Source organism: Ceratotherium simum, chromosome 8, assembly GCF_057802395.1.
Source record: "Ceratotherium simum simum isolate JZ-2026a chromosome 8, ASM5780239v1, whole genome shotgun sequence".
Taxonomy (NCBI): domain Eukaryota; kingdom Metazoa; phylum Chordata; class Mammalia; order Perissodactyla; family Rhinocerotidae; genus Ceratotherium; species Ceratotherium simum.
The window spans coordinates 33,163,554-33,177,031 of record NC_141907.1 but is presented as its reverse complement, the minus strand read 5'-3'; the positions used below and the strand labels follow the sequence as shown (position 1 = coordinate 33,177,031).

At 42.3% G+C, this 13,478-nt stretch overlaps 1 protein-coding gene across 10 annotated transcripts in view; it reads right to left on the bottom strand.

The window, feature by feature from the left end:
- Positions 1-12,107, bottom strand: part of N4BP2 (NEDD4 binding protein 2) — a 78,897-nt gene extending 66,790 nt beyond the window's left edge. For 6 of the 10 annotated variants that reach the window (XM_014786858.2, XM_087434217.1, XM_087434215.1 and 3 more), the window contains exons 1-2: positions 11,823-12,104; positions 106-205 (exon numbers count right to left, since the gene is read on the bottom strand). The gene's annotated coding sequence lies outside the window, so the exon portion shown is untranslated. Of the gene's footprint in view, positions 1-105; positions 206-11,142; positions 11,165-11,822 lie in introns of those variants that run through there. The other 4 variants (XR_015552906.1, XM_087434221.1, XM_087434222.1 and 1 more) reach the window with 4 other exon arrangements.
- Between the last annotated feature and the right edge of the window lie 1,371 nt (positions 12,108-13,478).

Below are 13,478 nucleotides of genomic sequence, written 5' to 3'. Positions count from 1 at the left end.
CATTTTCCTTCTCATGAGAGATTTTTTAAACACTCAATATGTAAATAAAAGCTTAAAAACCTATGTGTAAAAATATGCATAGTCTATGACTTTAATCATACTTACCGTCTGTCTAGCAGTGATGCTATCAATGTGCTTATTAAGGCTATAGTTGATATCTGCAAACTCTACAGCTCTTCCTGTTATCCAACATAGTGTCTTCTTACTATAAAAAATATATATAAATTATATAGCGCAGATATAATAAAGGCAAATTTATATCCAACTATAATCCTATATGAAATCAAAGTGCAAAATACATATAATATTTATAAAATAAAGATATATGCTATTCCAAAGAGAAAGCCACAAAAGTAAAGAAAAAGAAAAAAGACTGACCGCATTTGCCACCATTGGAGGTGACGATTACACTCTGGAAATGGTTACATAATGAGAAACTACTAAGCGTTTCCTGCCTTTTAAGTAGAACATTATTTCAAGGTAACAAAATAGCCCTAGTTGATGAAGGAAACTTCTTTATGGAAGACGACTTAGGAATGTATAGAAGACTATATAAAAGGAATGTAAAAGGAACAATAGAATCCAAAACTAATTACGATTTTGTAACCCATTATTAAATAGCTGATCAAGAATCATCAATTATCATCAACAATCATCAATGAAAGCTAAAATCACTAGCAAAAGGCTGATAAGAAATTCACCTGGTACCAAAGTACCATGCCACAGATTACTTGCTGGGTGCAAAAAGAAAAACATAACTTTACAATAAAATGATCTACTTGTCACCATCTTAGCCTGGTGATCAAACACAGCATCAAAATTGTGAGACAACTCAACATTATATGCCTCTTAATGTGAAACAATATGAGTATACAGCATTACTAAATGAAGTACTCTTCCAAAAATGTTTAACCTGAATCTGAAACACCTTTAGATCTAACTCCCAGTTTACAAGATATATGGAGGATAGAGGAAGAGGTTATACTATACCATGAGGAAATGATCAGCAATATAAAATGTCAGATGTTCTTAACAGAGCTAACAAGTCTATATCATGGCGGAGAGAAGGAAGGGTGGCAAAGGAGGTGGGTACGTAACAGAGGCAATTCTATAATAAAAATGACTCATGAGTTAACAACCAAATGCAATGAGTAGCTCTTGATTGGAATTTGGTATTTAAAAAAAAAAGCAGCAATAAAAGACGTTTTGGGAACAATTGGAGAAATCTGAATATGGTATAAGTATTATATATTAGGGAATTATTGATAATTTTGCTAGGAAAGATAATGGCTTTGTGGTTTTATAGGAGAATATCCTTTTTCTGGGAGATATATGCTAAAGATAATATGTCGTCTTAGAAAATTCAATCATGCTGTAAGTAAAAGGGAAGGAAGAAAATGAAAGGAAATTTTTTAAAGGATAAATATTAAGAGAAGGACTCCGAACAGCCAAAACAACCTTGAGAAAGAAAAACAAAGCTGGAAGTTTCACACTTCCTGATTTCAAAACCTATTACAAAGCTATAGTAACCAAACAGTATGGTACTGGCATAAAGACAGACATAAGACCAATGGAATAAAATGGAGCCCTGAAATAAACCCTCACATATATGGTCAAATAATCTTCAACAAGGGTGCCAACGTGACACAATGGGGAGAGGGTAGTCTTTTCAATGAATGGTGCTGGGAAAACTTGATATCCACAAACAAAAGAATGAAGTTAGACTCTTACCCTACACCATCTACAAAAATTAACTCCAAATGGGTTAAAGATCTAAACATAAGACCTGAAACTATAAAACTCCTAGAAGAAACAGAGGCAAATCTTCACGATATTGGATTTAACAACAATTTCTTGGATATGGCACCAAAAGCACAGGAAACAAAAGCAAAAATAAACATATACGACTACATCAAACTTAAAAACTTCTGCACAGCAAAGGAAACAATCAACAGAGGCTACCTACCAAATGGGAAAAAATATTTGCAAACCATGTATCTGATGAGTGGTTAATACCCAGAATATATAAAGAACTCCTACAACACAACAACAAAAAACAACTCAATTTTAAAAATGGGCAAAAGATTTTTTTTAATTTTTATTTATTTATTTTTTTCCCCCAAAGCCCCAGTAGATAGTTGTATGTCATAGTTACACAGCCTTCTAGTTGTTGTATGTGGGACGCAGCCTCAGCATGGCTGGAGAAGTGGTGTGTCAATGCACGCCTGGGATCCAAACCCGGGCCGCCAGCAGCAGAGCGCACGCACTTAACCGCTAAGCCATGGGGCCGGCCCATGGGCAAAAGATTTGAATAGACATTTCCCCAAAGGTGATATACAAATAGCCAACAAGCATGAAAAGATGCTCAACATCACTAAACATCAGGGAAACTCAAATCAAAATCATAATGAGATATCACCTTACACCCATTAGGATGGTTATTATCAAAAAAACGAAAATAACGAGCATAAGTGAGGATGTGGAAAAAGTGAAATACTTGTGCACTACTGGTGGGAATGTAAAATGGTGCAGCTACGGAAAACAGTATGAAGGTTCTTCAAAAAATTAAAAATAGAGGAGCTGGCCCCATGGCCTAGTGGTTAAGTTCGGCACATTCCACTTCAGCAGCCTGGGTTCGGTCCTTGGGCATGGATCTACACCACTCATCAGCAGTCATACTGTGGCGGTGACCCACATACAAAATAGAGGAAGACTGGCACAGATCTTAGCTCTGGGCAAATCTTCCTCAAGCAAAAAACAGGAAGATTGGCAGCAGATGTTAGCTCAGGGCAAACCTCCCTCAGCAAAAAAAAAAAATTAAAAATAGAATATGATCCAGCAATCCCACTTTTGGGTATATATCTAAAAGAACTGAAAACAGGATCTCAAAAAGATATTTGCACCCATGTTCACTGCAGCATTATTCACAACAGCCAAGAGATGGAAGCAACCTAAATGTCCATTGACAGAAGAACGGATAAAGAAAATGTGATGTGTATACACACACATACACACACACACAGACTGGAATATTATGCAGCCTTAAAAAATAAGGAAATCATATGCAACAACATGGATGAACCTTGAGGAAACTATGCTAAGTGAAATAAGCCAGTCACAAAAAAACAAATACTATATGAGTCCACTTATATGAGGAGTTACAGTAGTCAAACTCTTAGAAAGTAGGATGATGGTTGCCAGGGACTAGAGGGGAGGGGGAAAAGGGGAGTTGTTCAGTGGGTATAGAGTTTCAGTTTTGCAAGATGAAAGAGTTTTAGATATTTCTTGTATTAACAATGTACATATATTTGGCACTGCTGTACTGTTCACTTAAAAATGATTAAGATGGTAAATTTTGTGAATGTTTACCACAATTTTTTTTTTTTTTAAACTATAAGGAGTTCAACTACAAAGAAAAAAAATAAGTGACAGTGGTTAGCAGGGAAAGAAAACGTTCACTCAAGAGAGGAAGAGTCAGAAATAGAACAGAAAAGAAAAATCACAAATAGAAATCCTAAGTGAACTAGATTTAATTACAACTACAATCATCAACTCCGGGTCCCCCGATAAAACAGATTTACCGCGTCTTTATAGCTCCAGAAACTATGTACAAATTAGGTACTCTGTAATCCCCAATATGAATGATTGTACATACACCACATCCATCTCCTACTCAACCACTTCTTTCCTACCAACCATTACCCACCAAAAAGGCTCCATCCTCTCCTTTCTGTCTTTAAAAATTCTAATTCTAAAACGTCCAAATTCCTGCACTGGAAAAACTGTTTAGAAATTTGATTTTCTCAAAGCACCCAGAATTGATAATAATCAGGGGAATTTTTAATTCAGACTTACCAAACTCCTAACATTTCCTGTAGTTTCAGTCTCTTAAAATAAAAGTAGTTTACGTTTGTTGTTTCCCACTATCTGTTCACTTCTTGATCCAATGCAATCTACCCCCTACATCTACTGGCTTTTCTCTGGCTGCCCCTTCTCAGTTTCTTTCAGTGATTCCTTCTCTTCTGCTCACATTTTCAATGTCACTGCTCCCCGGGTTCTGTCCCCAACCTTGTGCTCCATCAGCTTTTCCTAGGTCCATCTAAACCCAAGGTTTCAATACCTATCACTGTGATTCCAGCAAAGAATTCTCTCCCAAACAATTAACCAATACAGTTAACTGCCTGATAGACCTATCCACTTGAATATTACTGGGCACTTCAAGCCTCTGAGGTCCAACTTAAAATCCTCCAATGACTCTCTATAGCTTCAAGATCAAGTCCCAACTTCTTGGTAAACCATTCAAGGACTTCTATGATCTGGCCCCTTACATAACCCTAGCCTCCTCTTCCTCTACTTCCCCTCAGGTACTCTCTAGTCCTCCTGTATCTAATTATTTGTTTCCCACACAAAGTAGGACATTTCACATCTCTATGCCTCACACATGTTCTGCCCCAAAGTCCTTCTACCCTATCCCATTCAACCCATATTTCTCAGCTCAATCAACTTTCCTTCAGGAAAGTTTTCCACTATCCCAAAGTCTGATTTAGACACAACTCCCAATGCACCCTAGATATACCTCTATCTTAGCACCTTTGCATTTATTTGTTTAGACTACTAGCCTACAAGCATCTCGCAGATGTGTCTTAGTTAGCAAACAAGAGCTCAATAAATACTTGTTACATGCCAGCACAAACCAAAAAGCCAATTTAGTTCTTTAAATTATTGGACTTATCATTTCAGTACCTGGAATACTCAGGTCATAATACAGGGCATTTCTTTCCTACAAATAAAGTACCTAGGAAAATCAATTTATAATCAGAAGAGTGGTTAAGAATTATAATGGATATTCGTGTCTGCCCAGAACTCCCTCTTCTCCTCCCCTACCTGACCAGGGGTCTGTTTTCTACTAATGGACCCCTGGCCATATAAGTGAGCACATCTCATGACCTAGGCTGAACTAAGCATAGTACCTCATCCCCTCAGCTGCAGAAATTGGTCAAGAGATGGGCAGGTGACCAAATCTATCTAGAGCCTCTAACATGAGGCTCTAAGTAGATAAGCCTGCACTGCCAGGAACCAGGTCCCACCATGTGAAGCAGCATATCCACAGTAGGAGAAATGATGCCAGTATGCACAGAGTCTAAGTATAGGAAAGGCCTAACTATGGGCAAGTTCCTACCTTAGCTCCTTATGGCCATCTCTATGCATACAATTTCTGTTATATGGCTATTGGACCAGTAACTTTTCCCTCCATAGGCTATTTCAAACTGTATCTCTGTTACTTGCAATCTAAAAAGTTCTAACTAATACACAGAGAAACTGAATAGATTCAAATTATACATCAAAGGGCCGGTCCCGTGGCTTGGCCGTTGAGTGCGCGCGCTCCGTGCTGGCGGCCTGGGTTCGGAACCCGGGCGCCCACGGACGCACCGCTTCTCCGGCCATGCTGAGGCCGCGTCCCACATACAGCAACTAGAAGGATGTGCAACTATGACATACAACTATCTACTGGGGCTTTGGGGAAAAAAAGGTGGAGGATTGGCAATAGATGTTAGCTCAGAGCCGGTCTTCCTCAGCAAAAAGAGGAGGATTAGCACAGATGTTAGCTCAGGGCTGATCTTCCTCACAAAAAAAAAAAATTATACGTCAAAAGATATATTTCACTGAAGGTGTAAAAGGGCCTACCTAGTATGCCTTTCCTGACTTAGAATCTTTCATCTATCAGAAATAATGTCTCTTTCCCTTCCTTACTAGCTAAACCCCAAAATTACTATTTAATTTCCTTTCTAGTATACTCCATGCAAATGACATCTTTTTCTTTTTTTTTTTTTTTTTTTTTTTTGCTTGAGGAAGATTCACCCTGAGCTAACATCAGTGCCAATCTTCCTCTATTTTGTAGGTGGGTCACCACCACAGCATGGCCCCTGACAAGTGGTGTAGGACCATGCCTGGGAACTGAACCCAGGCCGCCAAAGCAGAGCATGCCAAACTTAACCACTAGGCCACAGGGCCAGCCCCTCACATCATTTTTTAAGATAGCCAATTTACCTTTTCCTTTCATTACATCCTAACCAGTACATGGTGAGATGACAAATAAGCAAGTAATTACAATGTGATAAGAGGATATAGAGTGCTAGGGAAACAAATAGAAGGTGCACGTGACCCAGCCTTGAGGTATCAAGGAGGACTTCCCCACAGAGGTATCACCCCAACTGAGACCTGAAAGACAAGTATGAGTTAACAAAACCAAAGGGGAGGGAAGCAAGGAAGTAGGGAAGGCATTCCAGACAAGCAAAGCTTCTATACTCAGGCCTAGATTTAACAATCTTAAAGGAGAAATGTAAATAACCGAATATGACTAGCATATTGAAAGCAAAGGAAGGAAGTGACACAGAAGATGAAGAGGTAAATAGAAGTCAGATCATGAAGATCCTGAAAGCCAACTTAAGAAGTTCAGACTTTATCCTGAAGACAATGAAAAGCCATACAAAAGGTTTTTAGCAGGGGAGTAACATGTCCAAATGTGTTAAACAGATTACTGTGGCTACAGTGGGAAAAATGGATTGGAAGGCAAGACTGGAAGCAGGGATAACCACTTAGGAGGCTACTGAGGCAATCCAGGTGAGAGATGATGCTAACGATGGAGTAGGATGGTAGCCTTGGGGATAGAGAAAAGGCACAGATTCAAGAGATATTAAGGAGGAAAAATCCAACAGGGCTCAGTGATCACACAGAATGTGAAAGAAAAAAGAAGACGACAAGGAATGGCTCATGTTTCTGTCAAGTTATTAGCATTGTCTACTATTTACTGAATTCTTACCACACATGCATTATCTCATTTAATCCTCCTCTAGAGAGAAGACAGAAAAGAGGCAGTTTGTTTCATATTTTGGGTTTGAGGATGGGAGAGGGAAGGCTGATAATGACTACAGTTTGGGATATGCTCAGTTTTAGGTACTATGGGGAGCATACAAATGGACATGTCATGAAGATAGATGATACATGAGTCCAGTTATCAGGAAAGAGCTTTGGGTTGGAAATTAGAGAATTATCAGCATACAAATGGCAACTGGGAGAAATATTTTTAAAAGTAAAATATCTCCTTTATTCATGCCAATATTTATTTAATACCTATAGTGTTGGGACCAGTGTTAGGAAATTTAAAAAGTAAGATTCACTGAGGCTCACAGTTATTAGAGGGAGGAGGCAGCTCAATATAGCAATGTGTATAATAGAAATACACCAAAAGTTCAGAGGTAATACAAAGAGTAAGTGATTATCTCTGCTGGGGGAAGGAACATTTTACAACAAATACCACCTAAATCTTGAAGAAGGTTAGCAGACAGTTTAGGGGCAGGAGAGCAGGGAGAACAGTCAAGACACTCCAGACAGAAGAAATGATAAATTCAAAGACAGAAAGGAATAAAAAAAAAAAAAGATGTCCTGCTTCAGAACAGAGAAATTGAATATTATTCATGCCAGTCTCCCAAACTAATTCTTAAATTTAATGAATAAAGGTGTATAAAAATGTTTTGGTTTCTTTTTTTGGTGAGGAAGATTGGCCCTGAGCTAACATCTGTTGCCAATCTTCTCTTTTTGCTGAGGAAGATGAGCCTTGAGCTAACATATGTGCCCATCTTCCTTCATTTTGTATACGGGATGCTGCCATAGCATGGCTTGATGAGCGGTGCATAGGTCCAAACCCGGGATCCAAACCTGCGAACTTAACCACTATGCCACCCGGCTGGCCCCTAAAAATTTTTTTTAAGAAAAGACATAAGGGAAGAATTCACTCTACTAAATACTAGAGTATATTATGAAAGCAACATAATAAAATTAAATGGTACAGCTACAAAAATCCAATAAAAGATTGAAGAACCATTATGAGAATTCGAGAGTCCAGAAATAATCCTAACTACACCTCAAAATTTATATGTAATAAGATAGGCTTTCTAAAAGAGGAAGGTAAGATAGAAATTTTTAACAGTGTTAAAACGATTTAATAGCAATTTGTAAAACAAGGTGGTGTCACATTTTATACTAAAATAAATTCTGATTACAGAGTTAATTTTAGAAATATTGGAAAAAACTGATCATCACAGCTGTAAAACAATGAAATTTCTTAATTTGGAAGTATGAAGCAATGACAAAGGAAAAGAATGATCGATTTACGTATGAACATTTCAAACTTCTGACAATTAAAAGTAACCAAAAAGTAAAACAGCAACCTAAAGAAAAATATTTTCAAGAAAAACAACACCAATAATCATGTTTGTGTCTTTCTCAAAGTTTTAAGAAAAACAGACCCAACAGATCATCAAAGGATATGAAAAGACAATCCACATTTAGAAAAATACAGTGTCCACAATCAGTCTAGCCAAGTTTAGGGAAATTGGTACACTCAGAGGTAGTGCTCAGGCAAGAGCAACATGTGGGTTCTTTGATCCTGTAATTCCACTAATGGTCATAAAAATCTAGCTGGCTTAGCCAGTTTATTCCTCCATGGAAATTAATAAAATGCTCTTTTAATTTTTGTATATGAGTTTAGATAGCACAAATTGATTAACCTCAATCTAGATGTCTCAATAAAATAATTTCTGGAGAGGGGCTGGCTCAGTGGTTAAGTTTTCGTGCTCCGCTTCGGTGGCCCAGGGTTCAGAGGTTCGGATCCCAGGCGCAGACAAATGCACCGCTTGTCAAGCCATGCTGTGGGGGTGTCCCATATAAAGCAGACGAAGATGGGCACGGATGTTAGCCCAGGGCCAATCTTCCTCAGCAAAAAGAGGAGGATTGGCAACAGATGTTAGCTCAGGGCTAATCTTCCTCACCAAAAAAAAAAAGTTTAAAAAAATAATAATAATGATAATTTCTGGAGGACAATGCTGAGATTCTTCCAACAGTCTGCCCATCTAGGCATATTTTAAGACTTTAGTACAGTAGGGAGGAAAGTACTTAAAAGTAAATTCAATAAACTAAAATTCAAAGTAATGTTAAAATCGCTATATGGTTTTATATAAACAAACTGAATTATTCATTGTAATGTAGAGGGAAAAATGTTCAGGTGACAAACCGATATACCTTATTTCATCAATTTTAAGACATATGTTTACATTTCTGCATTAAAGAAACATCCTAAACTCAATAACATGTCACAGTTTACTTGGAGCATTTTTGGGTTTTTTTAAAAAAAAATTTTTTGAAAATTTTGTATAGGTATATATAATAGTTCATCTTACAACTGATGGGATGAATGGTAGTTATCTGGAAATGCAATCATTTACCTGATATCAAAGGTTTTGTTTCAGAGGGCCATGGAAAGGATGCATTAAGGGTAAAGTTTTGGGTCACAAAGATCCAGGCTTGACTGAATCCTGCTCTGCCAAATAACAGTTGGGTGACCTTGGGCAACTTTTTTCACATTTCTCAGATTTTCTGTTTCCTCATTTGCAAAATAGTACCGATAACAGTGCAAATCTCATAGAATTGTGAGAATTAAATACAACAGCATATGTAAAGTGCTTAAAACAGTGCCTGGCATTTATATTACAATGAGGATGAGGGTGATGAGGATGATAATGACGTTTGGCTTACTCATTGTCTGGCATGGTAAATATCAAAAAAAGTTCAATCTTTTCTTTAATTCCTAATGAAACTACTTCTAAAGGTATTTAATAGTGATCTGATCACAGGGATATAATGTACAGCATGTGGAATACTACAGTCAATAACGCTGTATTAACTTGGTAAGGCGACAATTACTAGACTTACTATGGTGACTATTTCGCAACGTATACAAATGTCAAATCATTATGTTGTACATCTGAAACCAATCTAATACTGCATGTCATTCATACCTCAATTTTATTAAAAAGTGATTTAAGTTCAATGTTGAGATTCTCCCCAAGACTTACAATGTGAGTTTGCAATAAAAAGCTGAAGAGAAGGAAGGCAAAGATGGTCGTTATGTTCTAAAATTCACATTGACTAATAAATGGTTACTGCTTTGCATATCAAAAGACATGCACAACCATGGATAATCATGAAGGAAATGGCGATTTTTAGAAAAGGAATCAGATAGTGTTAAAAAAAAATGCACCTACACTGATGTTTATGTAGCCTTTTGTGTACAAGATACCATGCCTACTTTAATAAAGAAAAACACATTCCTCTACCATAAATTAAGCCCACTTTTTGTTTGAAGTCCAGTACTCAGGTCCTCTTTACTCCCCCCTTCAAAGCAACTAAAGTCAACCAGGTACACAAATTGACATTCATAAGTACTGTATGCTGAGTACTGGGTTGGGTGTTTTTAATTGTTTATACGTTAGTCTTTTTTCACGAACTAAATTGTAGCCTCCTTGTAGAAAAGCAGCCATTTCTTTCCTATTCTTCCCACCATCTCCACCCCTGCAGCCCCCCATCCGAGGACGGCCACTTTTTTAATAAAGGCTCGGGCACAGGAACTAAAAATCGTTGATTTAATTTCTGACCTTTAAAAACGAACAATGTAAGAAAATGGACCCATGATGATTATCAAAACACAAAACACATGATGTTTACATTTTTTAACGCGTGTAAAAATTCTTTCATTGAAAACTGAAGGAGAGTTAAAACGAGTTACACAAGACAGCTGGCTGTTTGAGAGAAAAAAAGCCATGAAAACAATAAAATCGGAAGGAAAAGGCTGATGTTGGGATAAAAAACATTTTTTTTAAGTGGGAGAAGAGAGGCAGCTGCAAATCATTGTTTTCTGAGAGGCCAGGTTGATCTTCAGGATTTTCTTCTCTGAGCTCAACCAATCCCCACCTTTTCTGAGTTAACCAGTCTCCAGGCAAGAAGCGCTTCTTCATTGGCTTAAAGATGTCGAGTAGAAAAAACCAGCCAATCCCGCCTTCAAGTCAGAACCGTGCTATGGAGACACTACAACCACTGCATGGCGAGAATGTGTACAAACCTGTCCGTGCCACAAATATCAGAGCCTAAGACTGCTGCCGAGAGGAAGACTGTCTAAAGCCAACACTGCGCGTAATCGGGCACCTACGCTTTTTTTTTTATTACTCTAGCTCTCTTTCTGAGGGAAAAAAACTGTTTTAATTAAAAGAGCAGAAGGAATAAACTGTGCCCCCCAGTCAGATGACTCACTCTGTCGAAGACAGATTTCCAAACGGACACCTCGGAGAGGGTCTGGGTGACAGCAGGGTTAAAGGAGGGTCCCAGTGAGGCTCAAAGTTGCGGTGGGGGAGGGCGGTGTGGACGAGGATCAAAGAGGCACAGATAACCAGGGACAGGGAACGTCCCCGCAGTATCCAAAATCTGCACATGTGGAGCGAGAGGCTGTGTTTGCATTTGAAGAAGTGAGTAAATAAACGGCTTTGCTCGGACTACGTACTCGGGAGGGTGGCCCGAAGTTCCAAGAAGGCTCCGCCTGGGAAACGCGAAAAGCGCTCAGAGGGGCGGGAGGTCAAGTCCCGGCGGGAACCGACAGCGAGGGAGCCCCGGGGGGCGAGAGGGGAGTGCCCGGGGCCTGGAGGCCCGCCAGCGACTGGGAGGCCGAGGAAGCGGCCGCAGCCCCCGCCTTCGGCCGGCCTCGGGCGGCGCGCCAGGGCCCGCCTCTCGCCGACGCCTCACTTCCCTTCCGTCCGGGCGGCCTGGCCCGCGGGCCGGACAAGAGGCGGCCCCGCACGTTCGGGGTTTCGGGTTTCGGTCGCAGTGCCACCCGCCACTGCCTCAGGCCCTCCGCTTGGGCTCGGGGCCCCGGGATCCCTTACCCCCAGGCCCCTCACCCCGGCCCCGCCGCCCCAGCTCCCACCCGCCGCCTTTACCTGCTCCCGGGACGCGCCGAAGGCGTCGAGGCTGGGGCCGCGTCGTCGAGTGCGCGCCGCGAGTCCGCAGCCTTTCCCGCCGCCGCCACTGCGCTCTCTGGCGCGGCGCTGGGCTGGCGAGCAGAGGCGGCCGCGGGGGGAGACGCGCGGCGAGCGCCCGGCGAGGAGACACTGCCGCTCTCCGGCCGGCCGGGGTAGAGCAGCCTCGCAGCAGCCAGCCGCGAGAGGGCGGGTGGGCGGCCGAATGGGGAGGGGTCTCGGGGAGTTGGGAATGGCTGCCACGTCGCCTAGGTGGATCGCCGTCCTCCGCCCCCCCCACACCCGGCGGCTCCCCGCCGCAACCTCTGGTTCGTCCCGGAACTGCGCCGTGGCGCGCCCGCTCGCCCCGCGGGGCCGACCCTGGCGACCCGGGCCCGTGGGCGCCCCCGCCTCTCCCTCCCCCTCAGGAGAGCCAGTCCTGGCCTGGCCGGTTCTGCGGCATTGGATCCGTTCCTCTCCCCAACCACTCCTCCCCCACCCCCGCCAAAAAAAACTCGCCCAAAAACCTGACGTGTTTCCCTCTTCCCTTGTCGGGGCTGGGGGCGTGGGGGTCACATGGAGGAGCAAGCAAACCCTTTTCAACGTGTCGGGTTTGGGGGGAAGGTGGGAGCTGTTTTGTGCTTGTGAACGTAGCAATAAGGGGACCCAAAATTTCTGCCGAAATAAGTGGCGCTGTTTCTAGCCGTCTTCGCTCTCCCCCAAGCCCAAAAAGCAAAACAGAAACACAAGGTCGTACAGGCTGGTCGAGGCGGGGGAAGACAGGAGAGCGGGGGCGGGCCCGCCAGCGTGCGGGTCCCGGCTTCAAGTCGGGAGGGACCGCGGGTCGAGGCAGGCGGCCGCGGCGTTGCCGAACTGGGCTGTGGACTCGGGCGGGCAAGGCCACAGCGGCGCCGGGCGCGCGAAAACCCCGCCTCCGCGCGCGCCGCGCTGCCCGCGGGAGGTTTCTGGGCGCGCGGCCCGCGGCCCCTATGCGCGCTCGGGCGGCGGACACGGCGCGGCCGCTTTGGAGCGGGGAGACAAAGGGACCGGAGGCCGTCGCGGCCCGGTCGGAGGCTGCCTGGTTCCAGACGGCGCTGCCAACGTGCGGTCTTAACACGCTGGCGGAAGCACAAAAACGTGCGCAAGTTTGCATGTAGAACCGCTGGGGCTGACCTTTGCTCTCCTTAGAGCTTCAGTTTTCAGGTGGCAAGAAAAAGCACCGAGGTTGTCTTCCCCTTTGCGATCGCTGTTATTAGCCCGTCCCCGACGCCTGCTCCATTTTTTTCCCCTCTAAACTCTGCTTTCCTTGGTTTGTTTCTTTGTTTTGGCGTGAAATGTTCAATGCTTCCAGGTACACGAATTTTTCACCCTTGCTTCTGGTGGTGGTGGTGGTTTGGCTTATCCGTTCTTTCTTCTCTCTCTTCCCCTCGCTTTGTAATTACTTTCTATTCCACCTTCATTATTCTTCATAGACAAACGAAATAGCCTCCTGACAAAATATTCCTTTGCATCGAAGAGACAGACTGTCAATGATGTTATAATAATTGCTTTAAACTGAGTAGAAATTTGAGAAAAGTACAATGGATTTTTATCTTCACTAGTCTAATTGAAAACGTTCTAATGGTTTTTTTAGAAACC